At 43.9% G+C, this 13,030-nt stretch overlaps 1 long non-coding RNA gene across 1 annotated transcript; it reads left to right on the forward strand.

The window, feature by feature from the left end:
* Positions 1 to 12,645, forward strand: LOC128330613 (uncharacterized). Its single transcript, XR_008310178.1, has 3 exons — positions 1 to 463; positions 2,165 to 2,347; positions 12,446 to 12,645. It is a non-coding gene; the product is annotated as an uncharacterized LOC128330613 (long non-coding RNA).
* Positions 12,646 to 13,030: the final 385 nt, after the last annotated feature.

The raw sequence follows: 13,030 nt of genomic DNA on the forward strand, positions 1-13,030 counted from the left end.
CCACAGTGGAGACCGAAGCTCCTCCGCATGCCCTTTTCTCCTTTCCCTCCCACAGCAAATACGGCTTTCGTGACTGAGCGAGGCGCCAACCAGCCTGCGCCGCCGCCCTCTTAACCTTCCCTCCCCGGACTCGGGGCTCTTCCCAAAACTCGGCGGAGAGGCGTAGGGCGAGTGGGCGAGCCGGGAGTAGACGGAGGCGCGCCGTCGGACGTCCTCTCACAAGATTGCGCCGCCTCGATCCACGAGCTCCTCCTACGCCCTCAACTTCGGCCGGGATCACGTGCATTAAATGAGCGGCTGTGGGGAGAGATGAGGAGAGGCAAGAGAAAGCCAGCGAGTAGAACTTGGCTCTCTCTTTGGGGTTCTGACATTAGCTCACACGATGGATCTGGTGGTCCCTAGAAACTTTTTCTGGTACTAGGCTCGTACTTGCTGCTTCTCGGGCACACCTGTGAGGGACCAGGTAATCGCTTGTGGGGAAGCTTTGCTGCTTTCATGCAAGGATGTGGGTAGGTTGGCCTGCTGTTCCGTCTTCTGCATTGAGATTCAGGTTCTTGTTAGCCCCAGACACGTAGCAAGGGCTTGCCCCCACCCCCAGAGGTGCACCTAGGTAATTTTGGAGCCTTGACCTAAAAGGCTTTTGGAATTCACCCACCCCCACAGTATCTTTAATGCAACCAGCCACACCACCTGGAACAGACTAAAAAGGATTTGGGGGACCCCCTGGGTGTGTATGGAGACTCTAAACTTTAGCCCCAAAGTCCAGGGGTAAGAGCATCTCTGCTCCCAACTAATTTTTCTCTGCCACTCCCCAAATTCTTTACAAACAGCTTTTAAATAACTCAGTATTGCTTGCACTTAGGATGGATGTTTCCAGGTAGGCTGCCTCCTTCCCCTATTTATTTTGGTGCCTCTCCCCTAAACTTTTAGGGTGGCTTGCTATCAGGCAGGCTCAGCCCTCTTAGTTTGCACAGTGTGTGCATGTGTCTCCACCTCTGGTTTGGGGAGCTGTGTGTTCTCCCAATATTTGGTTGTGTGGAAGTAAGGTGAGAGGAAAACCTGGGTAGAAGTGATGGTGTGGGAGCAAGGTAGGAGGAACGGCTACCCAGATTTTCTTCCTACCTTGCTTCCTCACAACCAAAAATTTGGAGGACACATAGCTCCCAAATCTGGGTAGAACACAGTTTTTGATTGTGTGAATTAATTACCTCAGTATTTCCTATGACCTTCCCCTTTTCTTTCCAGCTCATCGCTAGAATAAGGGGTGGGGGGAAGTAATTGGGATATGTGTCACTGTATATTTTTTTTTAACAGTCATATGGGATTTCATTCACAAATCTATTTCCCCAACCATGACAAACTAAAGAAGAAGCTTAACATGGCAACCCTTATCTAACTGTCAAGGATTCAGAAGCATATATTGTGCAGTGCTCAACAAAAAGTTTATACTAATGCCTGAATATGTGCTTAACTTTAAAGAAATCAGTGGGACATCAATAGACTTGCTACCTCTAGAAAAGTTTTGGAGCAAGGTGTAAAAAATGGAAGGGGAAAATCTGGATGGGAGATCTGGCTTTTCTTCAGTGTGTGAGGTGGTGAAAGTGATTCTTGGTTGCTTGGGGATCAACTTTGTAGGCTCTCTGGCTACAGTGAATACTACTTTGATTGCTGCTCCCTTCTTGAGTGATTGCTGCTCCCTTCTTGAGTTGTGTGCTTGACAAACCCCAGAAACCAGGGAGCTATGTCTCCTAGAAATTTAACTGTGGCACTTAGATAGGAGAGTCAGTAGTCATGTTATTTAATAAAATCTTTACTTGTCCCAGGAAGTTCTGTTTCTCTTCTAAGTATATCACTTGTAAAGGGGATAAAGAGAAGCCTCACCCCCCATTGGTTATCACTAACAACAACTACTCATATACTGCTTTTCAACAAAAGGTTCCATAGTGGTTTACATAGAGAAATAATAAAATAAATAAGATGGATCCCTGTTCCCAAAGGGCTCACAATCTTAAAAAACAAACAAACCCAAAAACTAAGGCTGGTAATTTTGTCAAGTGACCGTTGTCTGGCTTCTAAATCTTTGGGTTGGCTCCTAGATGCAAAGAAAACTGGTCAAGCCCTGACCTAAAGCACCTGTCTCCTCTTCTTTTTCCCCCCCTTGCAGATAACAAAAATATCTGTCTCCAGCCACCAGAAAAAGGGCCATGCAAGGCATCGCACAGGAATTGGTATTACGACAGACTTGACTCACAGACTTGCAGGAAGTTCGTATATAGGGGCTGTCAGGGGAATGACAGCAACTTCTGGCATTTGAAAGAGTGTAGGTGAACCTGTAGATGAGTTCCAAGTAAGTTATGCTCTAAGATTGTCAAGCATAACCATTGTAGGCCAAAGTTACTGATACTAAATTAAATTGGGTGGGTTGTCTCGATAAGATTCTGCACTGAAGTGTTCTACTACTCCATTGGCTGGTGGGCCACTATAAGTGTTTTGCTTCCATCACTTGTGTAAATATAACTGCTGGTTTATGTAAATTCTTTTCAAAACATATAGAAATTGAAACCGTTTTTCTCTTTCAAATTTTAAATGAGGGTGCTCACACTCTACTTGACCAAATAGGCTCAGCTGCAACTTCCTGAGCCCATTCTTATGACTGGAGAATGGGCTCTGTGTTCGCTCTGATTTTTTTTGTCTGTGTGTGGAATGAGTTTTGTTCTGAGCGGCAGTATCAAGGCAGTGTGTGTGCAGGGCTGTCCCTAGCCCCACCCTTAACATTTCAAATAAATAAACAATATACATTTTATGTAAAACCAAGACACAAATATATACAGGTTGTCCCCATGACTTTGACTCTTAACAGGAAATACCTGAAGAGTAATATTGGAGGTCATAGAGTAGAGACAGGTAGAACAGTTAGGGAGACCCTTACTCACTGTCTCTACCCCCAGTGTCCCTAGTGGTCATTAGGATAGTTGGTGCAAAAAGTTGATGCACTGGAACTCCATCTCCAACATAAACAGCAACTGTACTCAAGAGAAAGCAAGAAATTAACACTGTCTGCTGGCTTCCGTACTGCCGCCTGGCCGCTTCCCCTCCCCTCCCCTCCTCAATCATTTTCTCTCAGCTTCACCAGCCAGGCCACCCACCGCAGAGCCTCCGAGCCAGGCAGAGCAGCAGGATGGGGGAGGGAGATCTGTTGGCTGCTGCTGTGGAGCCCTGCTGCTACTAGCTCCCTGGCTTTGCAGCAGCCTCCATTCCCTCTCACTGCTGCTGCCTGAAAAATCAAGCAAAGCACGTGATGTGCGAGTGAGCAGATCACATGCTCGCTAGCTCACTCGCACCCTTCAGCCAGGCTTCATGGAGGGAGGCAGGCAGGGGGTCCATTGCAGGTTGGCTGCACTCTCTCTCCTGCCCCACCACTGCTGCCACCTGCACCTTGGCGTACACTCCCCCACCCCACCGCCTGCACCTCAGCCAGTGAGTGCCCATGGCCTGCCTGCCTGCCGTGGGGCCCCCTCAAATGTGGGGCCTGGGGTGATTGCACCAGTCGCCCCACCCTAAGGACAGCCCTGGTGTGTGTACATGCATTCAGAATGCAGCCTTCCAGATTCAACCTGAGCAGGATCTAAAATTAACTGAGCAGACAAAAAAAAAAAAAAGTAGGAGTGTGCACACATTCGCATGTTTTAGAGGGAACACTGAATGGGCTCGGACGGGGCAAGGGGAGGAAGTCATGAAAAGCTTACCTCCTCTGCAGATGAGCCCATCCATGTGGCTGGATTGGCCACCCAGACGATTGTCAGCTTCTGCTAGTAGCAGGGAGAGAGCAGGGAGGTTTGGGGGCCAGGAGACCCCTGAAGCTTCCATCATGCACTGCGTCAGAAGGCTACTTGTATGTAGGTGCCACACGAAGCCGCGCAACACTGACACATGAGCATTTAGCCCACTTTTTGGGTGCCCTCACACCCCAAACCCAGGCTAAGCAGCGGGCTACCTAAGCAGGCTCCCCAGCATGGCTCCCAGCGGTACACATGCACACCAAAATCCGGGCTGGGTTTCCTTAGCCCGGTTTTCAGTGCACATGTGAATAGCTTTCCTCTGTATGTTTTCAAGGCTGCAATTCTATGCCCACCTACCTGGGAGTAGGCTCTGTTGAACACCACAGTATTTACTTCAGACTAAGTATGCATAGGATGGTGCTCTACAAATCCTCCTGGGCTTAAATTCCTCGTCATTCCTTATCACCCAGGCATGACCTGCATGTGTGCCATATGCAGTACTTGGATGGCTAAATAGAGAATCGAGGTAAACTTCGCTTCTGCAAAAGTCCGGTAGGGTGCCACCCAGCCAGCCTCACTATCTGAGGCCGGTTCAGTACATGGAACAAAATGAGGTTGTGGAGTCCCAAGACAGGAGACTGAACTGTACTGCCTCAGACTATAGGATGTATATGTGTCGCATTTATAATGCTCTCCTATGTAAAAGCTTATTGGCAGCAGAAAACTAGCATATTAGAGACAGGTTCCCTGCTAGTTTTCTACGTGTATGGTATTTTTTTAAAAGTAAGATGAAATAGCATTAGACAGACACTCCTGTGCAGTCTAAAATGATAGTCTGTTCCTCCCTTTTGGAATTCTTCCACTGCATTTTGTGTTATGTGTAAATCTAGCCATATGTAAAGCCCAATTAAAGGGACAATATGTCTAAAGATGGCAGCACTTGGGTAAGGAGGAAGGTAAGGAGCAGCAGTGTGGTTTAGAGGAGGGACAAGCGAGGGCTTTTGGGAGAGAAAGCTGTTGGGGCAAAAGACAGTGAGAGGCAGTAGGAGACTGTTAGGAAGAAACAGCAGGTTTAAAAACAACCCTAAAAGAAGTATTGCTTTACACAGCTCCAGTTCTCCCCATAGAACCCATTGCCACAAATTGTTGTGGACAGAACTATCAGAATAGTGTTTTGAAAAGGATTAGATGAAGGCCAGCAGGCCTCTGTCAGTGGTTATTAGCCATGGTAGAAAATCACACTTACAACACACCCCAGGAAGCATAAAGGAGACTACATTATCACAATGTGATGGAATATGAGGTCCTTTAATTATTTGTAGATAATTATATGCCTGATATTTCTTCGGGGCAGTTATATACTATAACCTTACAAGAGATCTCTGTTTGCTGCTAGTTAACTTCAGTAATGCACAGGCATTATAGCAGAGGCAGTTCAATAAAGGGCAAACTTCAATAATGGATTGAAGTTAACTAGCAGCAAACTTTCAGCAGAGATCTCTTGAAAGGTTATAGTAGATAACTTGTTGGGGGTAATTACTTATACAGCAGAGTATTTCAGGAGCTAACTCACTCCCATTTCAACAGAAGTTAACAAGGTCTCAGGGGCAACAGCTTGTAGATGATGATGATGATGATGATGATGATGATGATGATGATGATGATGATAATAATATGATTTCTATACTGCCCTTCCAGAAATGGCTCAGGGCGGTTTACACAGAGGAATAATAAATAAATAAGATGGCTCCCTGTCCCCAAAGGGCTCACAATCTAAAAAGAAACATAAGATAGACACCAGCAACAGTCACTGGAGGTACTGTGCCGGGGGTGGATAGGGCCAGTTACTTTCCCCCTTCTAAATAAAGAGAATCACCATGTTAAAAGGTGCCTCTTTGCCAAGTTAGCAGGGGTTGCTAAATGATAAGCATGGAGATTCATGTAAGTTAAACTAATCTACTTTATTCAGAAGTACATGATGATAGAAAAGACCTATGTCTAACAGCTGGCTACATGTTGGTCAGAGAGAGACCTATGGTGCTCAGAGAAAGAGCTAGAAGCATTTTGGGAAGAAGGAAGTCACTCCCAGGAAGTTCCTGAGTACATTCTACTCATAGGGAGGTCATAGAAGCAGAGATAAACAGGAAAGGGAAGGAGATCCTAACTATCTCTACTCTCAATGCCCCTAGGGGTTATTAGGTTTACTGGTGCAAAAGGTTGATGCCATCTGGAGGAGCTGGATCTCCAACATAACTGCCCCTGAAGAAAGCCTTGTGGCTGAAACACATCAGGCATAAAATATCTACAAATAGTTAAAGGACCTCGCGTTCCCTTGAGATGTGGTCTCCTTTTTGCTGATATATTAGCCATGATAGCCAAAAGCACAATCTCAGCTTTTTCCAGAGACAATGTGCTTTTGAGATCCCCCTTGTCCCCTCACTAGCTCATGGTCAATATTCCATGCTTGTGAACTAGCCAGAGCATCTATTTACTCGTTTGTCATGGAAAGACTGAGGAACATCATGTACCTGTGGTCTGATCTAGCAGGGCTCTACTGAATGATCCTAAAGTGAACTCCAGAAAAAAGCAGTGGGAATTTCCGTTAGGAGGAAATTGTACTAACTAATGGCCCATTCATGTGCCCCATCAGTGATCAGTCATGCTTCAGCCCAAATTGAAGGTCGCTTCATATGGTAAGACAGAATGGTGCATTGTAATGGTTTAGATTGCCATTTTGATGAAATCTCTAGATGCTCTATTTTAACTTACTGGAAGCATGAGTTTATAATGGGGGTGGTGGTGGTTGCAATTGCAAAATGCCTAATCTGCCACTCAAAATCTCATGCTGTGATCATTACCTTTATATTTACATTATGATCAAATGTAAACCGATTTGTTTAAACTTACCATTTTTTTGGTATTACGTATGACAGTCATTCTGCCACTTTGGAGAAGGGCTTGGCTGTCGCAAATCTTGGGGAGAATGAACCTTTTGTTGTCAATCACAGTTTGACATTTTGTCAATCACAGTTTGACATTTTGTTGTCAATCACAGTTTGACATTTCCTCCTTAAGTGGGGAGTGGCCAAACTTTCCCCCACAAGCATTGAAACAGCTCAATATTGCTGCTAACAATACCTCTACTGTGCATATTTCAATGAGAGTACAAGGGACAGGGATGTCAACTATTAATTGTGTTGGGGGGTGGTTACTTAATATTATGGTTTAACAGATATGAGCTATTCATGATTTTCATTGTTGTAGATTTATTAGCAAACACTATAGGAGGAGCTAGGAATGTACTTCACAAATGTTTCTGAAAGGCAATTGATAAATTACTTAACTGGTGGATGCATTTTTCATTGTCACTTGATTCACTTGTAAAGCTGTGGAATTGATCTAGATCATAAATTTGCCACTGAAGATTGACTTTGGACAGTTATGGTAGATAAAGCTACAACAAAACTATTTAGAAGCTGCAGTAAAGACTAGAAATGGGAGATTATGAAATACCTGGAGTTCAGTTTCTTTCTCTGTGAAATAAAGTTGTCAGCATGGTCTCTTAAAAGCATATATAAATGCATTCTCTATTGATTTCTTTGTATTAACCAAGTTCTGTTCTTAATTAGGAGAACAATTAGCTGTTTTGCCTCTTTCCATTCCTTTATCCAGGACTGCACAGGCTAGAAATTGTTGCACCTATGCTAGGCCAGTTTTAATCCTTGCAGGAATGTGTGGGTCATATTCTAAATAGCTATGTCAGATGCAACTCGCTTTCATTTTTAAGACTGTTAATAAGAATAGGTTCATTTCCTAATAATAGCAAATGACTCCAGCTCTGTTCAGGCATTGTTCAAACCATACTCATCACTTGGTACTCAGCATTCTTGGAAACAGAGGGTCTCTTCCCAAGCACAGCATTTGTCTTTGCAGAGAAACACTGTCCTCATGGAAAAAAGGGCCATGGTTTAAGAGCACATTGGCAGGCTTGGTTGTGTGCCTGTGGACACTGATCTGCAGTGTCTATACTCTCAATAATGCTTGAACAGGGCTTTAATATAGTGCACTAATAATGGGTGTACATTCTGTCCCTCAGCCTTTCTGCAATCCATTGCAGTTATCTGTGTGTATAGACACACTACGTTTTTGCTCCCTTCTTTGCAATTAAGTAGGTAGATGCCCTCAAAAGCACTATAGTGAAAGATAGCTTTTGGTCTAGACTCTGTGCGTACAAATAGATCCACTCTGTTCATTTCAAGTGAGAGGACAAATCTATTATGGGCGGAGTTGCCTCTGCTGTTGAAATCAGAGGGAAATCAACTGAGGTTTAGTTGGATCTGATCTGAGAATCTAAGGTCCCACATCCTCTTCCCCCAGGATTCAAGGTTATCTTCAGACCAGCACTGTCAGTCCCTTAGCAGAATATATGAAGCTGGTGAAATAGTTTCATGTCTATTGCAATGGAAATCACTTCCACTTGAATGCAGTATAATCAGCCAGAGATCCAACTTCCTAGTTCAGTAGTGACTATTCTGACAATGGCTGGTAGTTCTACAGGCCCTCAGAAAGAAGCCTTCCTAACCTTGCTACCTGATATTTGCTTTTTTAAAAACTAGAGATGCTGGGAATTGAACCCAGATGCTTATGCATGCAAAACGTGTGCTCTATCACTATTTGGGTCATTCCCCAGATTTGGTTTTGTGGTGGCAAACATGAATTGCCCACTCTGCTAAGCAGGGTCCACCCTGGTTTGCATTTGAATGTGCAATTATGGTGTGAGCTCTGTATGATATTTCCCACTTAGGGGACAGGGCTGCTCTTAGAAGAGCATCTGAATGCTTGCATGCAAAAGGTTCCAAGAGACTCATAGGAGCCGAGAGAGACTCATAGGAACATAGGGAGCTGCCATATACTGAGTCAGACCATAGGTCCATCTAACTCTGTATTGTCTACACAGACTGGCAGCAGCTTCTCCAAGGTTGCAGGCAGGAATCTCTCTCAGCCCTATCATGGAGTTACCAGGGAGGGAACTTGGAACCTAGATGCTCTTCCCAGAGCGGCTCCATCACTTGAGGGGAATATCTTACAGTGCTCACACATTAAGTCTCCCATTCATATGCAACCAGGGTAAGCAGACCCTGCTTAGCTAAAGGGACAAGTCATGTTTGCTACCACAAGACCAGCTCTCCTCTCCGGTCTTCAGTCTTCAGGAAGCTATGACCAGTCCATGCAGACAAAACACAATACAATTCTGAGCTTGATAGACCAATGTTCTGACTCGGTATAAGGCAGCTTCCTATATTCCTCTCCTTCTCTAAGACTATAATGTCAAAAAAGGATCGAGGGACCAACCACCCATTCCCCTCTGAGGCCCTGGTTACTCGTTCTATATGTGGTTTCTCTGTGCCAGGCCAGTATCCCTCCAATACTACCTTGTTCACAAAAAGGCTCACAATCTTATGTTCAGTGCTGCCAAAAGAGAATTAATCTATGTGAATTAAACTGTTCTTTGCAGGATGCTCAGAAAATATATGAATTGTAGTCAATGTAAAGTTTGATGCTTCAATAATTACATACTGCCAATTATCCAAGCATCAGACTGCCAAAATAATTTGGAGGTCTCTCTCACTGCCCCCCTTTCCAGCCCATTTAGATAATTCAGTTCTACTGTACAGAATGTTGCATGTATTACACTGTGATTTCCAGGCATACTGCTACCAATGACTAGCTACACAGCCCACAGCATGAAGAGTGCACGGAACAGAACTAAGGTATACAAATAATTACCTTGCCCCCTGAGGTTTGAGAGTATAATAATCATCTTCCAAAATGTCTAACTGTTACCAGCAGTAAGCTAATGGTCTATTTATTTTCATCAAATATCTAGGAAAGCAGAGTAATGGTCATTTTGTATTCAAGACAAAGCAATAAATCCCCAGTGGCATTAGGGATGTTGGCACATTATGCACACTGGGGATGATTTACAGGCTCAACAACTGCCTAATGATTTTGGCAACTCTTACTTTGTTCTGTTGAATTGCAAGTAACCTTAAAAAAACCCAAAAAACCCCCACAGAAATATAAATATTGTTGCATAATTAAAGTTTCACCAAAGCAAAGCCATGCATTACTAATAGACTGTATAAACAGTATTCAATCTTACTCAGAGACTGTTCTCAAGGATTTATAGTTATTAAAAGACTAACCCACCCCGAATGCCAGACAATGTTCCATTACTTACCTCTTTCAAATTCACATTTCAAACCACCTTCACTTCCCAATCACAGAGTTTTGTTTTCCATGTCAACAGTCCTTCTGACTTCTTATGGGCACCTGGAGAAACATGCATCACTGTTTTTGCCAATCATATCAACTGTGTTATGCAGCAATTTATATTACTAGAAGGGAGCTAAAAGCTTCAGCTGGAGTGGGGCTTAGCACTTAAATAAAGGGATGTTTATTGGACAGGAAAGCATAAAAAGGAGTAAACCTGAAGACAGCAGGTCCTGCTTAACTCTAAATCCCTCCAAGGATAGGGACTTGTTCTTTTCCTTTTTGATATTTTGTAAATACCATGGGTGTAAGCTATATTAATACAGGTAATGGTGATGCAAAAATATCCTGCTGTGGAGAAAAATTGGTGGAGTGAATGTAGGCAATATACAGAAAAATAGTCTACAGCAGGGATTCTCAACGTTGGGTCCCAAGATGCTGTTGGACTTCAACTCCCATAATCCCCCAGCCCCAGTGGACTTTGATTGGGGATTATGGGAATTAAAGTCCAATAACATCTGGGGACCCAACGTTGAGAATCCTTGGTCTACAGTACAGCAAATTGTTAACCAAGATATTTAATTAAGACATTCATTCAACCTGCCTATCTGCTAAGACTGCGACCCCAACACTCTTACTAGTTAGTAAATCCCCTTGAACTCTTACTTCTGAGTAAACAGGTTTAGGATTCCACTGTGAAAGTCCCCAAGGCAGCCAACAAGGCATAATGGCAAACTCTTTGCTGCATTCCTAACCTCAGGACAAATAGTTATCTCCAAAATCACCTGCTGGAGATGACATGGATACATGGTGTGAACAAATCAAGTTAATCTATGTATGCTGCAGGGCTGTCCCAGTTAAGTTGTGAGCACAGAGTCATTCCTCATTGAGATGAGCCTGATATACAGGATATAACTATTGAGACGGAGCCCAAAGACCCCAGAGAGCAGCCCTACACTAGTAATCAATGAATGTACAATCTCTGTACAGATCTGTATGCACATACTCTTAAACAATAGCTGTATTCACATGTTCTGTTCACTCATACAGTGTACACAGGTAGAGTCATTCACATGTTACATTGAATGCAGGTATCCTATCTGTATTTCAGGGGGTCTGTACCAAGTTTCACTTTTAACATGCATGCAGGTTCAGTAATTCACACAAACGTTTGTACATGTGTACAGACACCTGTATACTTGTACAACATAATGTCTGAATAGGGCTAATATGTTCTTCCTATCTGTACCCTGAATCTGAGGGGCCTGTACCCAGGTTTACTTTTTCATTGAACACATACATCGTCATTCACACACGAAAACATATACATGTGTACAGACCCCTGTATGCATGTACAAGATTATGTCTGGCAGGGGTAGCATCTTCACCAAATATATTGTTCCTTTTTAGATTGGTTCAGACAATACCTTCCTGGGCCATACAATTAAAAGGGAGGACATAGGAACATAGGAAGCTGCCATATACCGAGTCAGACAATTGGTCCATCTAGCTTAGTATTGTACAGAGACTGGCAGTGGCTTCTCCAAGGTTTCAGGCAAGAGTCTCCCTCAGCCCTATCTTGGAGATGCCAGGGAGGGGAGTTGGAACTTTTTGCATGCAAATATGCAAATGCTCTTTCCAGGGCAGCTCCATCCTCTAAAGGGAATATCTTACAGTGCTCAAACATGTAGTCTCCCATTCATATGCAACCAGCATCCTGCTTAGCAAATAGGACAAGTCATGCTTGCTACCACAAGACCAGCTCTCCTTGCATCTCTGCTCCCATTAGACAGATTGAGTGTGCACCTGTTGCAATGTCTTTTGCAACACCCTGATGTCCTCAGTGGGGCATCTAGCGGGGGAGGGGGGAGAAAACTAGTAGAGGTGTGCATTTTGTATCTTTTTAGTTTCAATTTGGACCAAATCTGAAACACCCGCAATTTGAATTTTGTCTGAAATTAAGCCTTCCCAAACACCCCATTTTCAGTTTGGATCTGAATTGATCTGAATCCAAATTAATTCAGATTAAGAAAATGGGTCCCGGGCCCAAAAGAGTGGGTGGGGGTTGTAGTGCCCAATGAGTGGAAGCTACCATCAAAATTTCAAAAGAATTGGGCAAAGGGCTGATTTTTGGTGAATTTTTAAAGTTTGCGCATCTTTCAGATTTTTCCCATAGGGAATAATGGAGGTTTCAGCAAAAGTATAGTTTCATGTCGGGGGGGAGGGGTGGCCCAGAGCAGAGTGTGGTGGGTGGTAGTGCCCAATGGGGGTAAGGAAGCTACCACAATTATTTTGAAGGAATTGGGCAAAGGGCTGATTGTTAAAGATTTAATGAAGTTTACACGTCTTTAAGATTTTTTCCCCATATGGAATAATGGAGGTTTCCCTTGCAGGGAATGGCAAGGATGCAAAACAACGTACTTCCACATAAACAAGTTGAAAGAGTGAAGAATGATGAACAACAACAGCACTCAATTTTTTAGCACAGTTTTTTGAGAATTTTGCAGCAGGTCGCAGCCTGTGGCACCAGCACAGCAGCACAACCCACTTGTGGATTCAAGCAATCTTTCAATACAAACGCTGATGATGCTACAATTCACTATGTGACCCAATCTCCATTATATATTACTGTCTGCTAGACAAGGGGGGTGGGAATTAGCATCTTATACCCGTGCGTGTGTGGCTGCATGCTCTGCAAAGGTTAGAGAGGGTTTAGGGTAAACATTTGTGCTGTGGCCTCAGAATGCTCTGTACTGCTCTCTAGGTCTGTCTGACAGACATTTGTGAGGGGATACCAGTAGCATCAAGCTCATCAGTGGCCACAGCTGGGTGTGGGGGCGGGTTGGGGTAGGTGGGTGCATGTGTGTGTGTCTGTGCTGCCACTCCAGTTAGTGACAGAGTCCTTACTTCTTGGTTGGAAAAAAGCAAAGTCTCAGACAGCAAACATTATTGCAACTCATTGCCATCATCACCACATC

Source organism: Hemicordylus capensis, chromosome 6, assembly GCF_027244095.1.
Source record: "Hemicordylus capensis ecotype Gifberg chromosome 6, rHemCap1.1.pri, whole genome shotgun sequence".
NCBI lineage: Eukaryota > Metazoa > Chordata > Lepidosauria > Squamata > Cordylidae > Hemicordylus > Hemicordylus capensis.